This window comes from Rhinoderma darwinii, chromosome 13 (assembly GCF_050947455.1).
Source record: "Rhinoderma darwinii isolate aRhiDar2 chromosome 13, aRhiDar2.hap1, whole genome shotgun sequence".
Taxonomy (NCBI): domain Eukaryota; kingdom Metazoa; phylum Chordata; class Amphibia; order Anura; family Rhinodermatidae; genus Rhinoderma; species Rhinoderma darwinii.
Genome location: NC_134699.1, coordinates 39,416,238 through 39,430,123, shown reverse-complemented (window position 1 = coordinate 39,430,123; position 13,886 = coordinate 39,416,238). Strand labels below are relative to the sequence as shown.

At 41.0% G+C, this 13,886-nt stretch overlaps 1 protein-coding gene across 10 annotated transcripts in view; it reads right to left on the bottom strand.

Moving 5' to 3' along the window:
* The window catches only part of EPB41L1 (erythrocyte membrane protein band 4.1 like 1), a 123,586-nt gene extending 119,858 nt beyond the window's left edge, over positions 1 to 3,728 (bottom strand). For 5 of the 10 annotated variants that reach the window (XM_075845033.1, XM_075845035.1, XM_075845034.1 and 2 more), the window contains exon 1: positions 3,402 to 3,727. The gene's annotated coding sequence lies outside the window, so the exon portion shown is untranslated. Of the gene's footprint in view, positions 1 to 3,401 lie in introns of all 10 variants that reach the window. The other 5 variants (XM_075845030.1, XM_075845031.1, XM_075845038.1 and 2 more) reach the window with 4 other exon arrangements.
* Positions 3,729 to 13,886: the final 10,158 nt, after the last annotated feature.

The window sequence follows — 13,886 nt, the reverse complement described above, 5'->3', positions numbered from 1 at the left end:
TCTGATCCGCAAACACGGATAGAAATAGGACATACAGTGAGTTTTGCGATGTTAAAAAGGACAGCACACGGACGCAGCACAGGCTCGTGTTAATGAGCCCTTACAGTACCATGACAGTTGAGGAGCCGCAAGTTGCCAGGTAAATTATATCAATTTCAGACATGAGAATGCAAACATAGGGGTATCAAAAGCATCATATAGTTTATGTGCTGCAGACTGACGTAGCGATTATTAGAAAGCTATTTCCTACCTAATTTGTTAGGGCCAACAGCTATCTTGTGTGTATGGCTAGCATAAGCCAACAGTCCTGCATCACTCAAATAGTTCTTGTTACAAGCAGGAAAGTCACATTATAATACGGAATTGTTAGTTATGCAATCGCCTAATGTAATATTTACAGTGGTTGGAGCCGGCGTGGGCCGTGTAATTGAGCGCCGATCAACGAGCCAGCTGGTTGATCGGCGCTCGCTCGTTCCTTTCACAAGGAGCTATGTATGGGGACGAGCGCTCATTACTACAATCGCTCGTCACCATACATTTCTATGATGTCGGCAGCACGTCTTTTTGTTTAAACAGGGAGATGTGCTACCGAAAATGATAATATTTTAGGCTGCATAAACGATACGATCAGCAGATGATCGAGCGTTTGCTCGTTCATCGGCCGATCGCTGACCTGTTTACACAGGGTAATTATCGGGAACCAGCATTCAGTGGATGTTCGTTTGCCCGATAATTGGCCCATGTAAAAGGGCCTTTACTTATACTTATATATACCAGACCTTTTTAGCATTTTATTTTTCAGCTGTGTTTAAAAATAGCTGGAAAAAAATCTGTACTATGAAATCTGTACAAATCCACAGAATACACTGGAAGTAGAGCCGCCCCTTTAACCCTTTACCCATTCCTGACCTCGAATTGAATAGACGGATGAGTAGTTTATCTTGTGTAAATGTTCTTATATTTGCACAGTGGAAAACTCTTTCAACAAAACAGTGAGCCAGAACTGAAGATTACAAAGATGCCTTTCAGACATTACCCTTCCTAATATAATAATCTACATTACTCCCTCCCTGCTCCTTATCTGTTGTTTTTTTTCCACCCCCTCAGAAGCAGCACTGATCATGCCTTTTGCTGTCAAATCCAACATAAAAATACCAATGGATTCTTTTTGCTGGAGGGGATATTTAAATATGGCTGACGTTGTGTTTGGGCCTTGTGACCTCAGCTGCCGGCAGCTAGGCCCGCATAGCAGAGATGATCAAACAGCAGATGCTTTATCAACCTCTGACACGTCAAATGGCTCACCAATGGGTAATCCTTATACTGAGACATGTAAGAACATTTGTGCCATATAATTATTTTAATCCTTTATAGTTTTTCATGCTCAGCAGACAGCATTGCTTTTACTATTTGGAAATGTTATATTCTTTTATTTTATGTTGTAATTTTTAATGGGAATAAATAATACATTGCATTATATCACTTTATGTTAAAATAATGCATTGCCAGGTAGTAGGTCCCACAAAAAAACAAATGATGGGCGAGGGAATCCCATAGATTGGAGTTCCGTGGAACCAATGTGTAAGCACCAATAAAAAAAAAACATTGCATGATTCCTGTTCAAATGAATGGACGTCCAGTGATTTAAATGAATAGCGGCGGCCCATCCACTGTCCAGGTAATAGAGTAGAAGTCCCAATTGGGGGACCCCTCTATATCAGCCCAGCATGCGATATACCTGACAACACCCCACCCCAAATACATATTTATCTTATTAATATCCACCTTCACCCCATCAAGCATAGTGGGATGGTGTGAGTTGAAAAATATTGTCATAAAATGGGATGTTAATCTACTTCACTAAATTATTATTCTTAATCCTTGTATTATATGCTGTTAGTATTAACATGGAATTATGGTCCATTTGACATCATGTGATAAAATATAATTCATCAATTTAATATGCTTCTGAACATCCAAATGATAGTCCTTTTACCAGTATCATCCATGCAACTAACATTTTGTTTAGATTTAGCATTAGTATTTATCATCATATTACTATTATTAAATATTGAAAGGTCCAGTAACCTTATACAGTGTAAATATTATGGTGCTTTATCATAGACGTTGATGCTTGGTATTAACATATGTGGATATATATATACAACATATACATATATATATTTTATACGTGGTCTTGATATTAAAATGGCACGTGTGCTGTATGACGGGTGATGTTGGTTACATGTGAATGCAAAATAAATGAATTGTGGAAAGGAAGGGCACATTTTATGAATAAAACATGCCGGGGTTGTGTTGTGTAAGAAAATGATGTTGCATGTGTCACACCCTATGTGTACAAAGAATATCTCTCCTTCTCTCTAGATTGCACAGGGAGTGGTTGGGAGATTATATGTGTGTCTGTGTGCATGCTGGTGGCTGTATAATAAGGCATGCATACAGGTGTGTAAAGTGTTCTCCATACATGTGTAGAGCGTATGGAGTGGTCTTCATGGGTGTGGAAGTCCGCACACAAGAATGGGTCATCTAATGGCTTTGTGAGGCTTTGTGATTAAGGTGTGTAAACCGATCAGTGGGCAGGAAGGTAATAGGCAATAAATGTGTGGGCTTTATGTGTAGATGTGTGTCATCGTTCCCATTGTGTCTGTATAATCACTGTATAGGAGGGCGTGTATGTACCTCCACACATAGGTAGGTGTGTGTGCATGTGTGTTCACAGATGATCCCAGTACATGGTAGGATTATACAATAGTACAGAATGTAAAAATGGCAGATTCAAAATTAAACAGCTCAGATTCGTAAGGAAAACAGCTAAGTACCAGCAGGTAGCAAGTGGATGACATGGATAGTGTAGGATGACAGATTTGTGTGTGTAGTCACTGCAGCCATAGACAGATGTGTACTGGATTATCTGACTGACGGCTTGTGATGTGCAGAATCCAGGCTGGTAGAGGGCTGGTGGTTAAAGGGGGATTCTGGTAATGGTTCCAGACACTGTGTCCCCTATATAAACATTTTCAAATGATCAGTGAGTTAGAAATAATGTTAAGATCAGCACACATCTGTTTACACGTATTGAGGAATCACAACAATTCCAGTCAGTTCTTGTCACTGGCCCAGATATCATCTACATTTTTTATGTGTCCATGGTCAATTATCCAATAGACAATATTTTTATTTTATTTACAGTGACCGATAATCATTACAAAAGCTCAATAACATTTGCATTGGACCAATAATCGCTTTGTATAAATGGGCCAGTCAGCAGAGAGGCCTGCGCGTAAAGGGTTAACGCAGGACTCCACAAAATGACACATACTCTATATATGTGGGAGCAGTTGATTAACCATTTACACCCCATACAAAAGACTGTCACTTACCTGTCAGCAGAGAGAGAGGGCTATGGGTGGGTTCCCCTTCAGCGAGCCATGGATCTCTTCTAATACATCCTCCACGGGCAAAGCAGAACAAAATGAACAACTGGAATGTGGCAAATGGGAGAAGCAAGGAAAATTGTGCAGAGGCTTATGGCGACAATGCCTCCTATGCAACCCAAATCCCTTTTGCTGTAAAATGAATAAAGAAGCTTTAATGCAGCACCGAGAAGACACTGCAAAAGGTAATGCTAACAGAAGAGGTTGGGCAGTGCAGGAAAACAAGGAGGCTGGAGCAGAGAGAGAAAGAGAAAGGAGAGAGGGAGGGTGAGAGAGAGAGGGAGGGAGAAGGGAGGCTGGGCACAGGAGAGAGAGATCCAGCCTCCAGAGAAAGAAAAAAATAGCTTTTTTGGTGTCTATGCTTGAGTGTAATACATATACATGATGCCCCACCTAGTGCATGTGCAGGGTCAGGGCCCTATTCAAAGCTGAGCTGCTGTCCTGTCTGATGTCATGGACTGTCCCCTGCTAATTCATCCAGATTCCCTGCCGTAACCCAGCAGGCTGCAAGGAGTTAACAGCCTCATCTGGATTGCAGGGACTCACAATGACTGCAATCAAGCTAATAGGCTCTGCAGCTGAACTGCTGGCATCCTGGGTCCAATCCATGTGCAGCAATGCTATGAGGTCTGTATGTATATATATATATATATATATTTATATATAAATATATATATGTGTATGTGTATATATATATATATATATATATATATATATATATATATATGTATATACTGGACTGGAAACTCTTAGGACTCCTTCACAGTGTGGCGTTGACTATGCCCGTCAGATGTTACCCTAAAAAAGAGTTTATTCAAACCAAAAAAGGTTTGATTCGATCCTGTTCTAGGACATCTCTCCATGCGTTCTCACTGAATCACATTTCCTGCTACAAACATGGAAATCTCTGACACTGTTGTATTCATTTCCTGCCTTGTGACTTTATCAGCAGTCTAGGTTTCAAGGCTGTATGTATTGAAAGTATCCATGACCATGAGCTATACAGTGGCTTGCAAACATTTTTTGAGGAGTAATCTGAAAAATGTCGATGGATTATACCATTCATTCAGAAAAAAAATGTTATGAATGAACTTTTGTCTAAAGCACAACCACAGCTAATACATGACAGTTACACATATCAGCGGTTACTTTTTTTTCCCCTAAAGTTCCCTGTGCCCTCAAAATGTTACTTACCTCGCACTGCTCCAGCGCCACTGTTTTTAATATTCATGTCCACGCGGAATGTTCTGCATTGGGTGACCTGTGAATTGGGTCCTTCTGCCACAAATCTGGTTAAACCTGACGACTTTCAATGTATATCATGAATGGCCTATGCTTTGTTCCTCAAGGAGATAAATGTGTCTGCGCACTTTGATGATCCATACACGTACGTTAGGTCAGAAGAGATTGCTTGCAACAAAAAAGCATTTGGAAGACCGCTATATAATAAATATTCATGCCATCCCTACTTTTGTTGTATATTCCAGTAACCGCCAATAATAAGAGACTACTCTGGGAACCGCAACCTGGGAATCCCCTCACAACAAAGTCCAAACCTCTTTGTGGCGGTCAACGGTGAAAACTAGGGATTCCTTACGATCTACTCCCCAGGCTATCCTCTGAACAAGCAGGACCATAACAATAAGCAAGCATGGATGCTAGTATAAAATGTCAACCTGCTCACTAGTACATCCATATACACAAGACTTGGTAATACTGTAAAATCAGACTTCATCCATTTAGTCACAGATATATCTTGTAAGCCTAGGACACTGCAGATCAGCTTTAGTTTTATTGAACTTCTAGCCATTACTCATTTGGTAATGTATTTTTTGCACGCTCACTGGCTATATACATTGGGATCACTTGCTTTCAATGACTAAACTGATGGTTCTTATCCTCTCAGCTCCAAAAACTATAATGCTATCGCTGTGGGATGCCATATATATCAACACCAGTAATGTTTGGAATCCAATTCCAATCCAAGTGTCAGTGCGTACCTATTGGTGCCCTATGCAAGCGTGTGAATCCAATTTTTAACAACAGGTTTCCTACTTGGTGAGCAAGCAGTGTAGCGTGCCGCGTAAAATGTTTCTTACGCTAAAAATCATATAAACCACTTGTCAAATCAGGTTAAAACGTGCTATAAAAGTTTATATACTATGTGAAACTACAGCTCTCAGTAGGACCTGAACAATGATAAGGATTTGCTAAGAGCTGTTGTTTCACAAACTAGAATGGTGTTAGACATTATCTCGCAGCACACCTTACGACGGAGGCAGAATAAACAATGACATCCATTGACTCACAGGATTTCTTTGATTGGAGCTGTTCTCTTTCATTTTTTTTTGATTGGCCAAGACCGCCATGACCACTACGTCTTGACTTTATACCTGAATGTTATACTGCCACATTCTGTGCCCCTAAATATATTAATGCTACAAGCTGTGCCCCCTGAAAATAGCCACACATTGTCACCTGAAAATAGCGCTAGTCTTTATTCCCCCTAAAATTGATTTCACTCACTGTGCTCCCTGAGATGCATAATAATGTGAATAATAATATACTCTGTGCCCCGTGAAGTAAATAATAATGTGCACTGTGCTCCTTTAAATAAACAATGTCCACTGTGCCCGTTGAAATTAATAATAATGTCCACTGTGCCCCCTTAAATGAATAAAAATGTATGGTGTGCACCCTGAACTAGGTAGTAAAAGCTACTGTGCCCTCTGAATAAAATAATAATGGCCACTGTACCCCCTGACAATACTCACCTATCCCAATTACTAAAGAGGCTCTGTCACCAGATTTTGCAACCCCTATCTGCTATTGCAGCAGATCGGTGCTGCAATGTAGATTACAGTAACGTTTTTATTTTTTAAAAACGAGCATTTTTGGCCAAGTTATGACCATTTTTGTATTTATGCAAATGAGGCTTTCTAAAGTACAACTGGGCGTGTTTAACGTAAAAGTCCAACTGGGCGTGTATTATGTGTGTTACATCTGGGCGTGTTTACTTCTTTTACTAGCTGGGCGTTCTGACGAGAAGTATCATCCACTTCTCTTCGTTACCACCCAGCTTCTGGCAGTGCACAGACACACAGCGTGTTCTCGAGAGATCACGCTGTGACGTCACTTCCTGCCCCAGGTCCTGCATCGTGTCGGACGAGCGAGGACACATCGGCACCGGAGGCTACAGTTGATTCTGCAGCAGCATCGGCGTTTGCAGGTAAGTCGATGTAGCTACTTACCTGCAAACGCCGATGCTGCTGCAGAATCAACTGTAGCCTCTGGTGCCGATGTGGCCGACACAATGCAGGACCTGGGGCAGGAAGTGAGTGACGTCACAGCGTGATCTCTCGAGAACACGCTGTGTGTCTGTGCACTGCCAGAAGCTGGGTGTTAACGAACAGAAGTGGATGATGCTGATTCGTCAGCATCATACACTCCCATTCCTAACGCCCAGCTAGTAAAAGAAGTAAAAACGCCCCGATGTACACACATAATACACGCCCAGTTGGACTTTTACTGTAAACACGCCCAGTTGTACTTTTGCAAGCCTCATTTGCATAAATACAAAAATGGTCATAACTTGGCCAAAAATGCTCGTTTTTTTAAAAATAAAAACGTTACTGTAATCTACATTGCAGCGCCGATCTGCTGCAATAGCAGATAGGGGTTGCAAAATCTGGTGACAGAGCCTCTTAAGCTCATCTAGGTATGCAGGTCTGGCCTCTTCTGGCCATGCCTGGGTACTGCTGGACAACACAGGCAGTGCGATGATGTAATCGCGCCACCTGCATCACAGAGAAATCGGTGAAAGGCGAGGTGAGGTTTTTTTCTGCACCTGATTATTCATCTATATCCATGAGGTAACCAGGTTGAGATCCCTCTTCTCCCCGGTTTGCTGTACCACCTTTTACTTTAGTAAGTCGTTCAGGAGAAGTGGAGAGAACTGGCCGTATCCCTGGCTCTAAGTCTCAACGTACCGATGTTGTAAGTCCCCAGAGGCCTTTGTGCCTTTCTCCTGAGAGTCAAAGCGAAAGTTATATAATCACATAGTTATTGGATTTAAAAAAATACATATGTCCATTGCGTTAACCTTTCATATTTACAAACTTCCAGTGAAACCAGTGGAAGGAGAGCCATAGTTTAGATAGCTTTAAGGAGATTTTCAGCCCTGAATACCTTTTTGTTTAGTTGTTTATCTAAATAGGTTCAAAATTCTTTGCTGATTAATTTCGTAATAAATATTTATAGTGGTTAGAGCTTTGATTTTCTGAATTTCAAATCCCCCACATAGACATAGATTTAAACGATAACATGCTGGCTTCTAGCAACCGCCACTAGAGGGAGCTTATGACATACTGGCATACATTGAACTCAATGATAGCAATGATAAATGGTCACCAATACGCCCGAGAATTTGCAAATGGTGACAAGAATTAACAGCTTTTTTGCGGCTACCTTTAAGAAAAATAATTAATTTTCACCCTGCGTCTAGCAGACGTGCTGCACGCTAGAGGCGTCTGTAGACCTGCCTCTGACGTCACAGACTGCCTCACGCCACTGGTCGCCAGTTGGATCAGGAGTCCGGTAATTCACGCAGGGGAATGTTTTATGATGCAGGTCAGTAATATTGTAGTTATATTACTGTACATAAGAGCTGTATTATAGTAGTTATATTCTTGAATATAGGGGCAGTATTATAGCAGTTCTATTACTGTACATAAGAGCTGTATTATAGTAGTTATATTCTTGTACATAGGGGACAGTATTATAGCGGTTATTCTTGTACATAAGGGGCAGTATTATAGTAGTTATCTTCTTGTATACAGGGGGCAGAATTATAGTAGTTATATTCTTGTACATAGGGGCAGTATTTTAGTAGTTATATTCTTGTACATAGGGGGCAGTATTATAGTAGTTATATTCTTGTATACAGGGGGGAGAATTATAGTAGTTATATTCTTGTACATAGGGGCAGTATTATAGTAGCTATATTCTTGTACATAGGAGGCAGTATTATAGTAGTTATATTCTTGTACATAGGGACAGTATTATAGTAGTTATATTCTTGTACATAGGGGCAGTATTATAGTAGTTATATTCTTGTACATAGGTGGCAGTATTATAGTAGTTATATTCTTGTACATAGGGACAGTATTATAGCAGTTCTATTCTTGTACATAGGGGCAGTATTATAGTAGCTATATTCTTGTATATAGGAGGCAGAATTATAATAGTTATATTCTAGTATATAGGGGGCAGAATTATAGTAGTTATATTCTTGTATATAGGGGCAGAATTATAGTAGTTATATTCTTGTACATAGGGGCAGTATTATAGTAGCTATATTCTTGTATATAGGAGGCAGTATTATAGTAGTTATATTCTTGTACATAGGGGCAGTATTATAGTAGTTATATTCTTGTATATAGGAGGCAGTATTATAGTAGTTATATTCTTGTATATAGCGGACAGTATTATAGTAGTTATATTCTTGTACATAGCGGGCAGTATTATAGTAGTTATATTCTTGTACATACGTAGCAGTATTTTAATAGTTATATTCTTGTACATAAAGGGCAGTATTGTATTAGTCATATTCTTGTACAAAGGAACAGCATTATAATAGTTATATTCCTGTACATAGGGGGCAGTATTATAGTAATATTCTTGTACATAGGGGGCAGTATTATAGTAGTTATATTCTTGTACATAGGGGCGGTATTATAGTAGTTATATTATTTTACATAGGGGGCAATATTATAGTAGTTATATTCTTGTACATAGGGGGCAGTACTATAGTAGTTATATTCTTGTACATAGGGGGCAGTATTATAGTAGTTATATTCTTGTATATAGGGGGCAGTATTGTAGTAGTTATATTCTTGTATATAGGGGCAGTATTATAGTAGTTATATTCTTGTATATAAGGGCAGTATTATTGTAGTTATATTCTTGTACATAGGAGGCAGTATTATAGTAGTTATATTCTTGTACATAGGGGGCAGTATTATAGTAGTTATATTCTTGCATATAGGGGGCAGTATTATAGTGGTTATATTCTTGCCCATAGGGAGCTGTACACTAGCGAGATTGCTAGACCCCCTCTGATACACACTGCGTATAGGAAAGCATGCCATTGCCCACCAGAGAGTGACAACAAAAAGGAGTTGGGTAAGCAGTGCCATGGAGCATTTACTGATTATTGTTGACTCTTGTAAGCCCTGGCTGCTATCCAAGGCAGTAGAGGGTTCTGGATTTGATTTACAGCATGCTGGCCCTATATTCAAGAATAATAACATAAATTCTATATGTATTTAAATTTGGTGACTAAAAAATTTAGTTTTTCAAGTTTAGGAGCCAAAGGCGCCTTAGTAAGTTTTTTTTTTAGTCTGCAGCACTGATGCAGTAAGATCCTAACCTCCACCTAGTGATAGCTGCAAGTAGCCAGCCTGGTATCTTTTTAAATATGTGTCTATAAAGGGGATTTGAAGCTCACTTCCTGCATCATGTCAGACGAGCGAGGACACATCGGCACCAGGCGACAGGGGCTACATCGACTTACCTGCAAACGCCGATGCTGCTGCAGAATCAACTGTAGCCTCTGTCGCCTGGTGCCGATGTGTCCTCGCTCGTCCGACATGATGCAGGACCTGGGGCAGGAAGTGACGTCACAGCGTGATCAACACGCTGTGTGTCTGTGCACTGCCAGAATCTGGGTGTTGACGAAGAGAAATGGATGATGCTGATTCGTCAGCATCATACACTTCCATTCACAACGCCCAGCTAGTAAAACAAGTAAAAACGCCCAAATGTTACACACACACACAATACATGCCCACTTGTACTTAACTTTAAACACGCCCAGTTGTACTTAAGAAAGGCTAATTTGCATAAATATAAAAATGCTCATAACTTGGCCAAAAATGCTAGTTTTTTTTTTTTTTTTAAAACGTTACTGTAATCTACATTGCAGCGCCGATCTGCTGCAATATGAGATAGGGGTTTGAAAATCTGGTGACAGAGCCTCTTTAAGCCAGAAAATAAATCATATCCCCTAATCAACACATCCCTTAATCAATACTTAACAGTATTCTATGCTCTATGGCTCAAATGAAAAAAAAAAAAAAATGGATTTACCCTTAGTTCTTTGTAGGGACAATAAATAGAATAAACTGGTTCAAAAGCTCTATACCCCTTATTAATTTAGTGTCCCTTTTTTGCACTTTCTGTAGTCCCTGGATCTTCTTTCTATGGATTTGTGCAGAAAATTGAACTACGCATTCAAAGGCAGGCCAAAAATATTATTTTTTTTGTACATTACACAAATACGACTGGGATGACATGGGGGGTGGGGAGGGAGTGGCATAGTGCCTTAGGGTTCGGCCACACGGAGTGTCTCTGACACGGTCGCAACGTGGCCAACAACCGCGCTGGCACCATGTAGGAGCGGCTGACAAATACCTTGTTAAGAGGTATTCCGGTGACATGCGCATGCGCACTGCCGCTCCACTCATTCTCTATGGGAGCGCCGGAGATAGCCGAGTGCAGTGTTGGGCTTTTTCCGGCGTTGCCATAGAGAATGAGTAGGAGGTAAGTTGTTGTAATTTGGAAAATCGTGCGGCCATAAAGGGTGTATTAATTCTTGGCTGCACGATTTTGCAGATTATGGGACGGTTAACATGCGGCCACTAACAAGGTGGTTTGACAGCCGCACCGAACATGGTGCCGGCGCGGTTGTTAGCCGCGTTGCGACCGTGTCAGGGCCGCTCCGTGTGGCCTTACCCTTAGAGACAATTATTCATAAAACCATTTTGGATATTTGGCTAAGTCTCTGTTTTTAGGTCTGAGTGATGGTGAAACCAGGACCAAGTTCTGTATCTGTAATTGGCAGTAAGAATCTGTCTGCACTGGTCTCAGCGAGTAGTAAAAATAAATCGGGCAATTGTACCTTGGAGTTATTAACCCTACACCTGGTATAACTGTGAACTATCTTAGGTCCCGGATGTTCTTAAGTGTGTGTGTGTGGGGGGGGGGGGGGTTCAACCTCAAGAAATGTAAGGGGCAGCGGGTGAGGTGAATATGACCTACATGAAGGGCTAGAAGGTCCAGTTGGGCTATAAGAGGACATTACTTGCCAAGGTTTGTTCCTGAAACCATGTGGTCATTAGAGTAACAGTCTCAGATTCTTTGCCTAAATGGTCACTAACTTTTCAGCAAAGTTTGCACAAAGTGAATGTAAGAAATTTTGCAATATGTCTTATTAGAGAAAAATGCCTCTTTCTCCACTTACAATGCTCCTTTCCTCCTCCCTCCTGTTTACTGCTAAATCCGACTATCAGCTTACTGAGGGATCAGGTTACATGCTGCCCATTCAAGTTTACGGAGAGGGGAGGAGGGAACAGGAGTAGAGAGAGAGGCATAGAGATACACAGAGATGCTGCTGCAGCTTCTAGTAAGTGTTCTGTCTTACCCCAGTGCTGTATTCACAGCTACACTGTTCATTACTTCTGCATCTTGTCTTCCATGCTGCTACTGCTTCTGAGGGTATGTTGCAGAGAGATAGGGGAGCAGGATGTTCTCTTCCCTAGCTTGTGGGAAAACTGAAAATTAGAGATAGAGCATGCATAGGAGGAAACTTCTAAAAAAATGCAGGATATAAAAAATGCGGGAAAACTGTCCCGTACTGTAATCATGTTTTCAGTACGCAACACTTTTCCGCAGCGAGGCAGGGACTCCTAGCGTCATAGATAACTATGGCGATAGGAGCCCGGCTCCCTGCAGTGTGCTTGGTTCGGGAAATACTGCCGACATACGATCCGTATATCACGGACTGAACACGCTCGTGTGAATCTGGCCTTAGGGTAAGATCACACATAGCGTAAATACTGCTAATTTTCTGCAATGTATTTTGTTGCCGAAAATCCGCAGCATAATACAGTAGCAGCAAAGTAGATAAGATTTGAACAAATCTCATCCACACGCTGCGTAAATGATAAGCGAAAAAAAGTTCAGTAATTGACCTGCAGTGCGTTTTTTTAATCCGCAGCATGTCAATTGTATTTGCGTAATCGCTGCTTTATTTGTTGCAGGTTTTCCCCCATTGAATTCAATAGGGAAGTAAAACTCGCAACAAATAGCATATGTGGAAAAGCTGCGATGCTGCCGCAAAAATCGCAACTCTATAAAATCTTATACTTACCCAGAATTTTGTGCTTCTTCGTCCAGGCAGGCCACATGGGATGAAATGTCATCCCAGGAGGCTGGGCTGTAGGATGACAGATGGACACGTCGGCATGGCTACGGGTAAGTATTAAACTTTTTTTCTATGTGCAGTTTTCTGCAGCGGACTTTCCGGCCGAAAAACGTCACCACAATTTGGTGCGGTTTTTCGTCCGGAATTCCCTGCGGCGCCCAGGGCGGATACGCTCTGTACTTTTATGCAGTGTATCCGCCCTGTGTGAACATACCCTTAGACTTACCCTATTTTGGTTCATTTTAGGTACACATAGCATATATATTTGTAGGCCAAAACATATAACTTTTATATTTATCACAATTGAACTTCATCTGCCATAAGACTTCTTGCACAGTGTATATAACACTACGTGTGGTATTAGCTGCAAACCCAGGTCCCTGGGGTGCATTACTTTTAACATTTGTCCATTCATAGTATGTGCCATTTATAGCCTAACCCATTAGCAGATTGCAGACACTGGGTACAGCAGTCTGTGTGACAGTCTATGAAGAGTCTGTGGTATTATACCAATGGCCATCAGTCTTAGTAAATGGTCCATTGACAGATTACAGGTTGCCATACACTGCCTGTATTACCTGTAATGAGTTCCTCATTCATAACCTCCATTAATTAGCTGGAGCAGTGAGTGGTTACATAGAGCATCTACAAGAATGGAGGACTCGGCATGTCCGTCCAGTGCATGAGTACTGAACACTTGCTTCCGGGTTTCCTGACATATTACAGCTGATCAATTAAAGAATTCTAGCAGCAGAACAGACTGTCATCAGCTCATTTTGAGGGATTTTTTAACAAATAGAGATGGTCCATGCTTACAACCCCATTAAAGCGACACCAGACTGGATATTCACTTTTATAGCAGAGCACACTGACTGCATATTAATGGAGTTCAGTTTATTTGACAATTTTAACAATAAAGGGTATAAGAAAAAAACACTTTTAATTTAAAAAAAAAAACAACAAAAAAACCTTGTATGTATACAATACAGACAAGTGACTACTGTACACTGTATGCTTTGCAGATTGCAGTATCTCCCTGCTCTGCTATCTACTAGCGCCGCTGTAGCTCCCTGAAGGAGCGGAATCCCCATGTGGCCGGGGATTCCGCTCCTGGAGCGCTCCGCTTGATGTCTCTGTCCATATATGGACAGTGACATCGGGAAACT